Below are 14,315 nucleotides of genomic sequence, written 5' to 3' on the forward strand. Positions count from 1 at the left end.
CCTAGTAACATTTAAACAAATATCAATATCAAATCATCAAAATTAAGCAAGAAATACTATACATGTTCAAATAATATATTAATCAAACTTACTATCTTCGAGCCATTCAAGTCATCATAATCGGGTTTATTGTTCCCAAAAACTTGAAACACTTCTTCCCTGGCTCTCTCTTACCACTCATTATGCTATGTCACCTATCAATCCAATCATTCCTCCATTTTGCCCAATTTTCTTATCTTAAACTAACTTGTCAAAGTAACTCCCTCCGTACTTCGCATTTTATAAACAAAAATTTCACGCATAACATTTCAAATACTATTATAACAAGGAGTACGCCACACTTTAATACATCAATACACAATTCTATCACACATAGCATACTTGTAAACATCTATGAATTCACACAACCATAAGTACGCATGACATACTCGTTTACTATAATTATATACAGCAATAGGAATCAAATAGATCTCAAAGTAGGTATAGACGCAGTATACACAAGTAGCACAACATCCATCAATCACCCAAAAGTAGAGTACAGTTACTCACCTTAAATCATTCGTCTTCATCAACTTAACTTGTCTAAACTCTAGAGCATCATTCATCCTAAAAACTAAGCATGAATACCATATATATCAGTTAAACCAAAGGTATTCAAACCTTAAAACCTCGAATCCATTATTATAAAAAAGCTTTTTAAGGATACTTATTTCTCTTTTTCTCTAATTCACAAGTATAGAGAGACTTAGAAGCTTACCAACTTACTATATTCTTTACTTTTCAAACTCGAGTCTCACATTCACCGCCGCATGCAGAGTTTTCCTTAACTTTCTCTTATTTGAAGCAATCAAGTAAGATAATACAGATGAGAAGGAAATTATAAACAAAATTTAGAAGAATTCCTTTGTAGAAATACCCCTTCTCACACATATTGTTGTTAGAGTATGCCCAAAGATCAATCATGAGATGATTGTAATCACATACTTATTTTACCCTGTTTATTAATATAAGACAATTGTCATTATTATTTCAGTTTTTTTTCTATGTATATAAATAAACTAAATTGTAATAAAGTCTTAAGAAAATATGATTATTCTTAAAAAAGTCATTAGTCAAGTATTATTGTGGGCTTGGACAATAATAATGCATTGAGACTAATGTGTAGTTGATTGATGACAAAGAATTGTCATTGACATAGGGATGTCAAAATTAATACATGAGTATGTGTTAGAGAACAACATATTGAACTGACCCGTTATGAGTATGTTTCTTGGATTATTATGTAATAGTCACAATATTACTCATAGTGATAACTATGTATATGGTCCTCAGACTCGATATCATCATTGTCCCAACATCGTGGGTCATATATTTTGATATAGTTAAAATGTCTACCGTAATAGTTTGTACTAAAAAGATTGATGTTGGATATACCATAATCCATGTAATGGGATATGGTTGATCAAGATTAGATTTATCCCTCCTACATAATGGGAGCAATATCTTAGGCCTCTTGATGGAGTGAGACTAGAAATGCATGGTCATGCTCGAATAAGTTGATATGAGATATCACACTTATTTGTTTATTATAGTCTACTTAGAAAATAAAAAAATATGAGATTGGACTATAAAAGTGTGACTTTTCCATGACTTGTGTCCAACCTAGTTATTAAGGATAAAAAGATATAATACATGAAAAGATTATCATAGAAAAGTTATGTCGAATAACGACTTCTTCTAACTTGGGTGGCAATAATGCATTGCTAGATTTCACTCATTGCTTGTAATGTTAGAAACGTTCTACTATTACTACCAACATTAAAAGAGCCTACAGGGTCACACCCTATAGTTGAAACGAACAGAATTTAAATACATTTCGTAGTGTATTGGATTGTCACATGAATTAAATTAATTGTTGAATTAATTTAATTTAATAGTTAAATATTGAACACATTATATGTACAAAATTGTTGTACACAAATAGAGAACATAGATAAAATTAATATATTAATTTGATTCATACAAGATATTAATTGTATATATTTTACCGAATTTATTAATATAAACAGTTATATTAATTAATTTCGGTCAAAATATAAAAGACATGGAAATTAATATTATTTTGGAAAGAATATAATTAATATATGAATTTGATTCATACAAAATGTTAATTGTATATATTTACCAAATTTATTAATATAAACAGTTGTATTAATTAATTGGTCAAAATATAAAAGATATGGAAATTAATATTATTTTGGAAAGAATATAATTCATTTTTTCTAACTTTTCATTTGTCTTCTCTATTAATAGGGAATAATGATATATTCTTTTGGAAATAATATAATTCCTTTTTCTAACTTTCAATTTGTCTTCTCTATTAATAATGGAATAATCTTGGTTTTCCTTTTTAATATGTGATATCAAAGAGGATAAAAGTACGATAATCCCTTAGTGTGTTGAGGTTATCAACTTAATAATTTAAAAGGTCTGGCAGCCATTTTTAATTCTCTTTGAAAAGTTCAAGAGAAAGTGGTTGTTCGTTTTTTAAGGGGTGGACTACGTAGTGGCTGGGACATTTTTGTTGTGGCTTGGAACCGACACCGAATCAGCAGCATCTTTTCAATGTTTTCAGTAAAAAGGTATATTTTCAACCTTATTTCAACCTTATTCATTCCTCGTACATGGATCCTTCGTTGTGGATAGTCGGAATAATTTTTTTGTTACGCCACGGGGCGTACTGGAAGTCCCAACAATTGTCACACCCCGAGTCTGGCGAATTCGGATTTAAGGCATAGAGTTGTGAAGTTATCTGTTTGGCATAGTGTAATCCGCCACATGATAGTCTTCTGGTGAATTGGAATGTGGGGTATAATAACCGCCGTAGTGTAATCTAGCATTTGTTCCAGATTCTCTTCAGTTTGTGTAAGCAGCATCGTGTATTGGTTAATGTCCCAATGATCAGCTCGTGTGAGCATATATTTTCTCGTGTATCCAAAGTTAATTTACTATAGTTCTTTGGGTAAAACAGTTAATGAATTGTTGAGAAATGAAATTCATTGCATGAATGGCTAAATAATTATTAGTTGCGAAATGGTATATGAAACATATATCTTGTGATCTTGCCAATGTTATGTGTATAATACTAATCATTTGGCATGGTAGGTAATGTGAAATACGGCAAAGATTGTTGCTATATGTTAAATTAAATTGTATGCTTTAAATACATGTGTGAAAAATATTTAAAAACATCGATAAACCCGAGACAATATATTAAAACATACTTATTCCAGCACATAATAATACTAAAACAAAAACGATACTCACATTGATACGATGTGGACTATTTTAGTCTAAAGTCTAAACAATCACATCTTTTGTATTGAAAAAAGAAGTTATATATAAATTGATTTAAATATAGTCTAATAGGTTAATTTAACTTTTAGCCTTCAACTTAATAATTTGGTTCGAATTGGTGCATTTTTTTTTTGTCTATTGCACTTAAATTTGACAAATAGATCCATTTTAATTATTAAACTTGACAAACATCAAAATTTGATGAAAGGACATCTTGAAATTATATTATGCCATCACTTAAAATTTAACACACAAACATATATATATTTAAAATTTTCATATGATAATATTGAATAATCTTAAAACACCACATCAACCAAATAAAAGCAATCCTTACATAAATTATAAAATAATAAACATATTCAAAATTATGTAAATATAAAATACTTTAAATACATGTAGAATATGATAAAATATAAAAAAAATTAAATAAATACATTAATTACGAAATCCAAACTCCCTTTTGGATGGACATTTACTTCCAATGCAATGCGTTTAGCTTTTTATTTGTCTCACATTACTATATTGTTATAGTATCTAATCTCATCAGCACTGTTGTTTTTACACTAACCGTAAATAAATGCACCGCTCAAAGGGACTCTAAATCCGACCTAATACTTCAAGTTGAAAAAAGAAACATTTAAAAATGTGAAATTACCAGCTATATATATTTGATTTTTCATTGGGGAGGAGCAAACAAATATTATTAGATTAAAACGTGTTATTATAGGTTATTAGAATAATTTACCGTCCAAATCAAACTTATATTTATTAAATTGTGATACATTTATATAATAATAAAATCAAGCCTTGATTAAAATGATAGAATTGATATTTTTAAAAAAAATCATAATACCTTAAATTCAAAATTTAACATATATGAAATTTTATTGATTTTATATATAAAATAAAGAAAGAAAATACAACAAACTTATAATAATACACTTAATTTTGTAAAAAGGAATGATTTTTTAATCATTTTCTAATTAAATTAATGATTAATTAACTTACAATATCAATTCAATAAAGAGGATAAAATGAATTTTAAATTTTTTATGGATTTCTATTGGTTCATGAATACTTTTTTTTTATTATAGAAGTTATTAATTAAATTGTTGTGTATTTAATTTTACACCACATTTGGATTAATGTTAAATAAAAGAAAATAAAATAGAGGAGAGTTAAGGAAAGAAAATGATAAGATATTATCTTATTTGGATTATAAAGTTTTCCTGGAAACAAACGTAGCCTAAAAATGGAATATAAAGTAAATTAGTTTTCTTAATTTTTGTTTCCTATTTTAATTTTAACTTTTTTTAAAAAAAATCATTCCTATCCTTGTTTTTTTTAAGAAAAAAAAGTTTATTTCTCTCTTTTTTCTCTGAAGATGGCCCTTAGGCCGGCCATGAGGTCTAGTGAACCGCCGCTGCGGCCACCGGTCGTCATCGTAGTTCATGAAATGCCCTCCTTTTGACCGTTTTGCCCCCTTTAGCCCAGATTTGAAGGCGATGCCTTCTAAACTAAATAAAAAGACCTATCAATTCCTCCTTTTTTAGAACATACATCCCTCAAGCCCTCTTTTCCGACATATCCCAGGCGGGTCCAAACGAACCCAAGGGCCTCTCGCTTCGAAAAGGGGCCGTCCTTCCTCGGGGACAGTGGCCTTACCCACCCACGGCGGCGATGCAGCGAATCAGGTAAAAAAATTAAGCTTTCTGTTTTTGTTATAATTTTTTTAGAAAAGAAAACAAATAAATAGCAAATGAACTTAGTTTTTGTTGATTTTTTTTTTTTGTATTTTATTTCATTCTCCGTCGAAAGTTACAAAGGATTCGGGCTTTATAGCCGAATATTACAAATATATTTGTTTTTCTTTTTTTTTCTTTCTCTGCTTCTGCTCTGTTTCTATCCTACGTCTTTTGTTTCTCCTTTTTACGCTGATGGCTTAGGGGGAGCTAGGGTTTCCTATTTAGTTTTTAGGTTTTGGGCTATTGAGCTTTGGGTTGTTGGGCTTTTAAGGTTTTTAATTTGTAAATGGAGTCTTTAATATATTTGTTTTTGTTTTATTTGGGTCTGGGCAGGACGAATTTGGGCCACCACTGTACCAGAACTCATTGGAGGCGTGCTGTAAAATTCAGCTTCGTCAACTACTAGAAAATCCGAAACAGGCAACCGATTACCCAACACTTTCATCAAATATTGCTTCACCAATTCTTCAGTCGTCGGCAAAAATTGAAACCCCACCAGAAGCTGATTATCCCAATCGTAATAATAATTTTTTTCAACCGAAGTTTGGCCCATTTTTTTTTCACAATTGGAATTCGATGACCCCAATTTTGATGTACATATTCATAGCTTTTTCCAACTTCCACCATTGCCATTGTAGATCTTAAATGGCTTCGGGGGATTCAAGTGGTTCTATAGATGAAGAAAAGATGTGATAAAATAGAATCCTATTAGAACTTTGGTTTGCTAGCCTTTTTATAGTTACTCTCGATGATGTATATATTGGTATTTGTGTTTTACATGCATCAAAATCTCAGTGTAATTTGTACTGTATTTGTGTTTTTCGTGGAACAAATTCTATGAAACTTAATTAATATAGTAATTAATCATACTGTAATTCATATTAGAATTTATAAATAGTATAGATTAAACCCCAATTAAACAAACGCTACAACTTTTAGCATTGTTGGCAAAATTGAAACTTAATTTAATAAATATAGAGTAATTCATTTAAACACATCTCACTTAGTCGTATTTATTTATTAATTTTTAAAATATCAATTAAACATTGTGATGTTAGTTTTATTTCATTAATTTTAATTTGGTTATTTTACAAAATCTTTTCTTTAGTCACTTCTAGCATGGCCATACTTTGTGAGAAGGCAGCCTCAGACGTTGACCTCTTTTAACATTACACTCCCTATATAAAGATAAATATTTTAAATTTAATATTAAAATAATTAAGTTTAATCATAGTTGAAACTCATCCTATATAAAGAGTCTTGGGTCATCCTAGATGAATTGAAAAAAAAAATTCATTCTCATTCAAATTCTCATTCTCATTCTCAACCGAAAAGTTAGAAACCTTGTGCCCTAGTTTTCATGGCTTATCTGGAAAATGGCACCGGAACTACCCAAACCAAGCCTCTGCCCAAGGATACCAAGAAGAAAGATATTAACAAGGAGGATCTTGTGAGTCCCTGTTTCGAGCTTATGCTTTAGTTATCTTTATCCATTTGTTTTTATTTTATCTTATATTAGGTGATTTTTGTTTTCTTAGCATGCACAATCGGAAAAAGACTTGGCTCTTTCGCAACATTTGGAGTTTTACGTAGAGAGAATTTATGATGTTGATCCTGAAGTCCAGAAAGTAGCTCTTGAGAGCATGAGGTAATCTATTATTTGCTAATTTGAAGTTAAAAAATGTAGAGGAAATAAGAGTTTATTTTATTGTTCACTGTTTTCATTCAATGCTTGTATGCTTTATTAATATTTGATCAGGCTGATGCGTTTTACTGTTTGTGGGAGTCATTCCAATGCCAAAATACAACATCATTTTTATAGTTGGGTTTTATATCCTTTTTAGGCAAGAAGTCCGCACCTCAATCAGCTCCATGACTTATGTTCCAAAGTTGTTGAAGTTTCTCCGACCCCATTACGGAACCCTAAAGGCATTTTATGAGACTATGCTTGATTCAAATTTGAAGGTATTATTTGTTTTGCTTTAATGATATTTCATTATACCTTTTGTAAATGTAATTTGGCTAAGCAATGCAAGGAAGGATGATTATGATGGAGTCATTATTTAATATTAGGACTTTGTTGGTAATATACATGAAATTATTCCTTTATATATGAAATTTAGGGCATTTAATTATTGGTTTCAGTAGCTTTGTTTGTTTGTTAATTAGGTTAATAAATTCATCTTACAACTAACTATATTCTACAAATCAAGAACTTTCTTCTATTTTAAGAATTTTCTTCTCATAGTTATATTTTTTTTCTTCATAGGTACTACATTATTAAATTACTTTTTTTTGTTTGCGGAAATACCTAGCTTATATATTATCTGTGTTGGCATTGACCGTGTCTGCAGAGGTCAAGCGGGTAGCCCTCAGTTTTTTATCATACTTACATAAGTTTTGTTTTATCTTCTCAATCCCCTCTTGCTTTTGCTCCAAATTATCTATTATTATTATTTATTTCGTTTATTTAAAAATCAAACAGGAAAGTTTGAAATACAAATTATTGGGTTCAGAAGGCGACATTTGTTCATGAGGCCATGAATATGTTAGGTGAGCATTTATTTGGTTTGATAAGTTATTATATTTTACTCCTTTGCTACTAGAAAATTTGTATAACAAGTGTTTCATTCGCTATTGTTGGCCGACCTTGTTTAGATCATGATAATAGTTTACTATTATCTGTCTTCCTAATCCAACTTTCATTTCTTAGAATCCATATCCAAAGAATGACCTATGTGAATATTTTCCTTCTCATGTTGTTGGAAAACCTAGCAGAAACCTTTTTGGCCTTATTAATTTATTTGTTGTCAGGATCTTGGCAAGAGAAATTTTGCAAGAGTATCCGATGCGACAGGTTAGAACTCTAATGATCTATAGACATCTAGTAGTCTTATGAGTGATGCACTTCAAAATAATTGTCACTATAGGTTTCTCTTTAATGGTGAGATATTGTATTTACTTGCCTTTTCCACTAATACAGAGTGAAGATGCCTCAGTTGATGATCTAATGGAGCTTGTGGAACAAATTGTTGCTTTTCACATGGAGGTTTAGTTATCTTATTATATCAACAAGAAATTTATGTATTGCAGAAGAAATTTTTTTTTCCAGTATTTGCCATGCTTTCCAGTTTCCAACATATTTACACGTTCTGTACAGTACAATGATGAATCTAAAGCTATTGATCTCTTGATGGAGGTATCCATCAACTTTTTTTTTCCTTCAGTTATTTATTTTAGGACCCTCCTGCTTTTATAGAACTTGAAACATATGATTTACATCCAATTGCAAGTTAACGATCTTGACCCTTTAACTGAGCATGTTGATATTACAAATTTTAGGAAAACTTGTCTATACCTCACCAGTGCTGCAAGGTAACTGGAAATTAAAGCTTGTGAACAACTTGTTTATCAGACAATTTATAGGAAGCGTTATTTGTTGTTCTCCTGCTGTATGCTTCTTTGTTGAATTTTAATCGAGTATTCTCCATCAATCATATTCGAAATTTATTATGTTTTAAGTACTGAACTAAAAGTTTTTAACTAGAAATCTAATTTAGCGTTATGCATAAATGCTACAGTTCCTCTTTCTCTCACCTGTTGACATTTCATATTGACAATACATTGCATATATCTTCCGGATCCAGATGACATTTTATTTATGGATGTTGCATACTCAATATATCTTGTATTTTACGAATTTGCAAGTGCACTTCAGATTGCACTTTCCTTAACAATCTGGAGGTTTGTTTCTGTTATGTTCCTCTAATTCATGCGATGTAGCATTCTTGAGAAACTCCTTTCTCATAATGTCAGTTATTAATTCTCACTAACAATTTAGAATGTGCTCTTACAGCATGTTTGTGATGTGTTCACTTCTTGTGATGATCTACTGATGAAAAAGCAATTTTGCTACATTCTTGCTCAACAAGTAAGTTCTACGTTTGATTTGCCTCAATTCTTTGTGCTCAATAGATTTGAATTATTTTTTGCTGAGTATGTGAGGTGGTTCATAGTTTCTTCTAATTGTGGAAGATTATTTTCTTATGTTTAAATTTGGGTTTTTTAATTCAAATTTGTTTAGAATTGTTAGTCATGTTGGAGAATAGGGGTATTAATTTATTTACTTTTTGCAGGGGATTAATTTTGAACTTGATGATGATATGGTTAAGGATGATGAAGACAGAGAACTGTCACAGGTTATCATCAACAACATTAAATTAAGTGAAAGTTATCTCACCCTTGCTCGTAATATTGAGGTTATGGAGCCTAAATGTCCAGAAGACGTCTATAAGGTCTGGACTTCCGGCTAATTTATTTACATCAACTTTGTCCGTGTTAGCTATTTTTTGGCATCATCAAATTGATGACTGGCATATGTGGTTTTGTTAGGCTCACTTGCTTGATGGTCGCGCTATTGCTGGTGCAAATGTTGATTCAGTTAGACATTGGCTCCTACATTTGTCAATGCTTTTCTTAATGCAGGTTTTGGCAAGGTATGGTTTGCAGAACTTAAAAGTATGAAAGCATAGGAGCTTAGTTGTTTTCTTTTAGTTAATACGTTTCCCCTGCATAATAGGTTAATGACAGACCCAGCTGACTGTTCAAGTGATGGTTCATCTAGAAATTGGCTTTTCAAAAACAAAGAACATGTGAAGATCAGTGTTGTAGCAAGTTTGGTATGTTTATTAAAATACAAAATTTGCATCCATATGGGCATGCATAAATTGTTACTCAGTTTCCTGTTAGGAATTCAATTAAAATATTAAGATTTCCAAATAACAGGGCATGATTCTATTGTGGGATGTCGACTCTGGGCTTGCTCAGATTGACAAGTATTTACATAGCGATGATAACTATGTGATTGCTGGAGTATTATTAGGAGTTGGGCTCGTCAACTGTAGTGTTACTAATGATTATGATCCTGTGAGTTTTTTTCTACTCTTTATCTCTTGGTTTATGCAGAAGGTATAATGTCTGCTATTTCCAGGCTTTGGTACTTTCTGAGTGAATATATAAATAAAGAAGATTCTTCAATCTAAATTGGTGCAATTATGGGTTTGGGGATTGCATACGCAGGTGCTCAAGATAAGCAAGTTTCTTTCTCTTTTTTGCTATTTTTTTATTGGATACACACCATTTAGCAATTCTATCCATCTTCTGTTTTTTGGATGAGATTGTGGATTGTACATAAATAATTCTAAAGAAAGCTTACCAATGTTATTGATAAATACTTGATACGTGATATTCGTGACAGGTTTTAAATTTTTATAATGAACCGTTCTTGAAACTAACTATTATCACAATGAAGGCAAGTGTACCTATCATACAGTGGTATAGCTTTAGCAAGACCGGATTGTCGAACCGAAAGGAACTAAAAGTACTAGTAATGACTGGCTTTTTATTATCTAGCTTAAGAATAATGGGGTTTGTTTTAACTAGCTAATTAACTAAACTAAGAATTCATAGAAAATAGAATTGGGGAATTACTTGTGGAAAACTCGATTGATTGAGACAATACCTAAAGAAAAATCCACCTAGACTTCACTTGTTATTTGACTCTGAATCGGACGATTTTTTCATTTGACTTGATCCGTAGAAATCCCTAAGTTATATTATTATCGCTCTCGAGACTAACAACGTTTAACCCTAGGTTGAATAATTGAAATCTCTTTCTAATTAACTCCCTAGGGTTGCATTAACTTGATCTATGGATCCCTTTATAAGGTTTCACCCTAATCCGGCAAAATCTTGTCACTCTATCTCTAGGCACGCAACCAACTCTGCTTAGTTATGAAAAATGTACTCTTAGACAGGGTCTATTCCTCCTCTGAATAAGAGCTTAACTTGAATCAATATCCTGAAATATCAAAACAAGAATTAAAAACACATAATTAAGAACAAGTCAAATATTTATCATACAATTCAGATAATAATAACAAGATCTGTCTTAGGTTTCATTCCCCTTAGGTATTTAGGGGTTTTAGTTCATAACTAAAAAGATAAACATTTCAGAAAAATAATGAATACAAAACATAAAGAAAAACCCAAAACTCCTGAAGGGAAATTGAGGGGAGATCTTCAATCTTGATAATGAATCCGGCTTCTGAGATGGATCAATCGGCTTTCCTTGAGCAGTTCTCTGCTTCTCTCTCTGTGTATCCCCTTTTTCTCCTCCTCTAGGGTGTATTTATAGGCTTTGGAATGCTTAAGAACCCTCAAAATTGGCCTTTTTCGAATTGGACTAAACTTGAGCTGGGCAGGGACACGCCCGTGTGACACGTTCGTGTACGATTACTTCAGGCCGTAGTCAAGTCTGTTAAATAGGCACGGGCATGTGGTCCACTCGTGTGAGTAGTGTTTCGATTCTGCCAAATTGACACGGCCGTGTGGTCTGCCCGTGTGAGGAGGTCCAGGTCGTGTTGATTTCGTACGTTGGCCTATTTTCTCCGTTTTTGACCCGTTTCTTGTTCCTTTTACTCTCCTATACTCACCTAAGTATAAAACATGAAATTAAGGCATTAGGAGCATCGAATTCACCAATTTTAAGGAAAAATCATCCATAAAATGTGCTAAGCATGGGATAGAAATATGTATAAATTACGGTTTATCAATACTTAACAGCCTGAGTGCCATACTTAAACATGAAAATGTCCCCCTTAATGTGATTGTATTTACTGCAATTTCATTGTGTTTGGTTTATGTGGGTTCCAGCAATGGGAAGGTTGCGCAGGCAATTGCAGATGCTTTAATGGACAGAAGTGTGTTAGAACTAGGGCAGCCCCTAAGTCGGCTTCTAGTCCTTGCTCTTGGTCTCATATACCTTGAGAAGCAGGTGATTAACTTATTCGAGGCTTCTTGATATATATTTGTTTCTCTTAAATGATTATTGTGATATGCTAATTTGGAACAATATATCCTAACTGTTTAGAAATGCTTACTTAAAAGGAAGGTGTGGAGGCCACTTTGGATGTCTCAAAATTTTTTTCGGAAAAGATGAGAAATTACATTGATATCACACTGCTTTCTAGTGCCCATGCTGGAACTAGGAATGTTCTGATGGTATTCTCTGAAATCCATTAAAATGTTGTTCAATACTAAAATTAGAGTATAATTTTGACAAAACTATATTATATGCAGCTTCAGAAGCTTCTTGGTCTTTGTTCACATCTCGAAAACGCTGAAACCTCCCAGGGTTCTGCTATGCTTGGAATTGCCATGGTAGCAATGGCTGAAGAGGTAGGTCTTGAGATGTCAATTCGTTTACTGAAGCATTTTTTGATATGTCAATTCGTTTGCTGAAGCATTTTTTGCAGAATGGTGAGTAAAAAATTCAGCGAGCAGTTCCTTTGGCTCTTGGTCTTTTATGTATATCAAACTCAAAAGTAATTTGATTACTTCTTGCTGAACTACTTATTTCACTATTTGTTGTATCTTACTCTAAAATCCTATATTTAAGTTCAAAATGTTGGGAAAGTTGCAGATAGATTATTGATCTTTTGTTGTTATTGTTGTTGTTGTTGTTGTTGTTGTTGTTTTTGTTATGATACGCCTCTTTCTCACCATATTATCTGTTGCACATGTATTCTACAAGTCAATGTAATGGACACTTTAAACAGGCTCAGTCATGATACAGATTTAGATGTTGCAATGATAATATGGGTGAACTCTATATTTTTTGTTGTTTTCGATCAGCTTCCACTTAAGTGTTTATATTGGTGCTACAGGCTGCTGTTATCTCCTTAGGTTTGATAGGTGCTGGAACTAATAATGCTCGCACAGCTGGCATGCTACGCAATCTTTCAAGTTTTTATTACAAAGTTCCTGGCCTTTTATTCTGAGTATGTCTTTTTTGTATTTATCTTTGTAGTTTCTTACATGATACATATGTATTTGCTATAGAAACTAAGTCTGAATTGCTTTTGTAGGTACGAATTGCTCAAGGTTTAGTACGTATGGGGAAGGGTCTGTTGACACTTAATCTCTATCATTCTGATCGCCTTTTGTGTTCACTGTAAGTAGTTCTTCCATATAAATAAACATTCACAAAATTATATATTCTGTTGACTTGGGGGAGAGGCTTTCTTTTCGTAAAATGCTACTGCGTGCTTCATTTTAGTTGGACCTTGTAAAAAGGTTGTTGTCTTTTGTTATCACCAGGACTGCACTAGCTGGTTTGGTTACAATGCTGCACGCATGTCTTGATATGAAATCTATTATTTTGGGGAAATACCATTTTTTCTTTACTACCTTGTTTTGGCAATGAAGGTTTGTTTTAGTATACCAGTATGCTACTTGCTTTTCAGTGTTGGTATGTGTTTGCAAATGCAGCAGGTTTTCTTGGTCTCACATAATGTTGTTTTCTTGTACAGCCAAGGATGTTAATGACTTTGGACAAAAACCTAGAACCTACTTCAGTTTCTATTCGGGTGGGGGAGGCTTTTGATGTTGTAGGTGAGGCTGGCCAACCCAAAACTATCACTGGTTTGCAGACACATTCAACCCCTGTCCTTCTGGCTGCTGGTGAAAGAGCAGAGCTAGCTACTGAAAAGTAAAAAGTAAGTTAGCTTCTGAGTGACTCGCGGGATGTTGCATGGGTTTAAGATTTCTGTAATGCTATTCCATTTTGTACAGGTATGTCCCCCTCTTGCCTATCCTAGAGGGATGCGTTATTTTGATAGAAAATACAGAGTACATGGAAGATAATTAGGTTAATAGCTAGAAATTTGGAGGCATGGCAGGCTATGCTAGCTTCTAGTTTTTGGTTACTTTATAATTTGTTGTGTATAGTAAAATTCTCATTTTTTCTTTACAACTGCCCCTGTGCTTATTATTGCAAATTGTTGCCAGGCAAAAATAAAAAGAAACAAACAATTTGGAGGAAAAAAATTAGGGTTTTTTAGGTGTTACTTAATAGGCTATTTTCAATGAAAGAAATAATATAAAACTCTTTACAATATTATAGTAATTATTTTATATTTGTTCTTGAATATTTATAAATTATAAAATATAACTATTATTAAAATATTAATAATAAGGCATCCGAAAAATATACTTTTTTTTTTTTACAAATAACAAATCGATGAAATCTTATATATTGATTGATGGGAAAAAAATAATACAATAAGAACGTACTTGATCCATGAAACTGAAATAAAAGTGGAATTTTATAAACTAAAAATATTCTGTTCCTCTTATAAGTCTTCCCAT

At 32.0% G+C, this 14,315-nt stretch overlaps 1 pseudogene; it reads left to right on the forward strand.

Moving 5' to 3' along the window:
• Nucleotides 1-4,744: 4,744 nt before the first annotated feature.
• On the forward strand, nt 4,745-13,994 carry LOC107934077 (26S proteasome non-ATPase regulatory subunit 2 homolog A-like; annotated as a pseudogene).
• Nucleotides 13,995-14,315: the final 321 nt, after the last annotated feature.

The sequence above is a fragment of the Gossypium hirsutum genome, chromosome A08 (assembly GCF_007990345.1).
Source record: "Gossypium hirsutum isolate 1008001.06 chromosome A08, Gossypium_hirsutum_v2.1, whole genome shotgun sequence".
Taxonomy (NCBI): domain Eukaryota; kingdom Viridiplantae; phylum Streptophyta; class Magnoliopsida; order Malvales; family Malvaceae; genus Gossypium; species Gossypium hirsutum.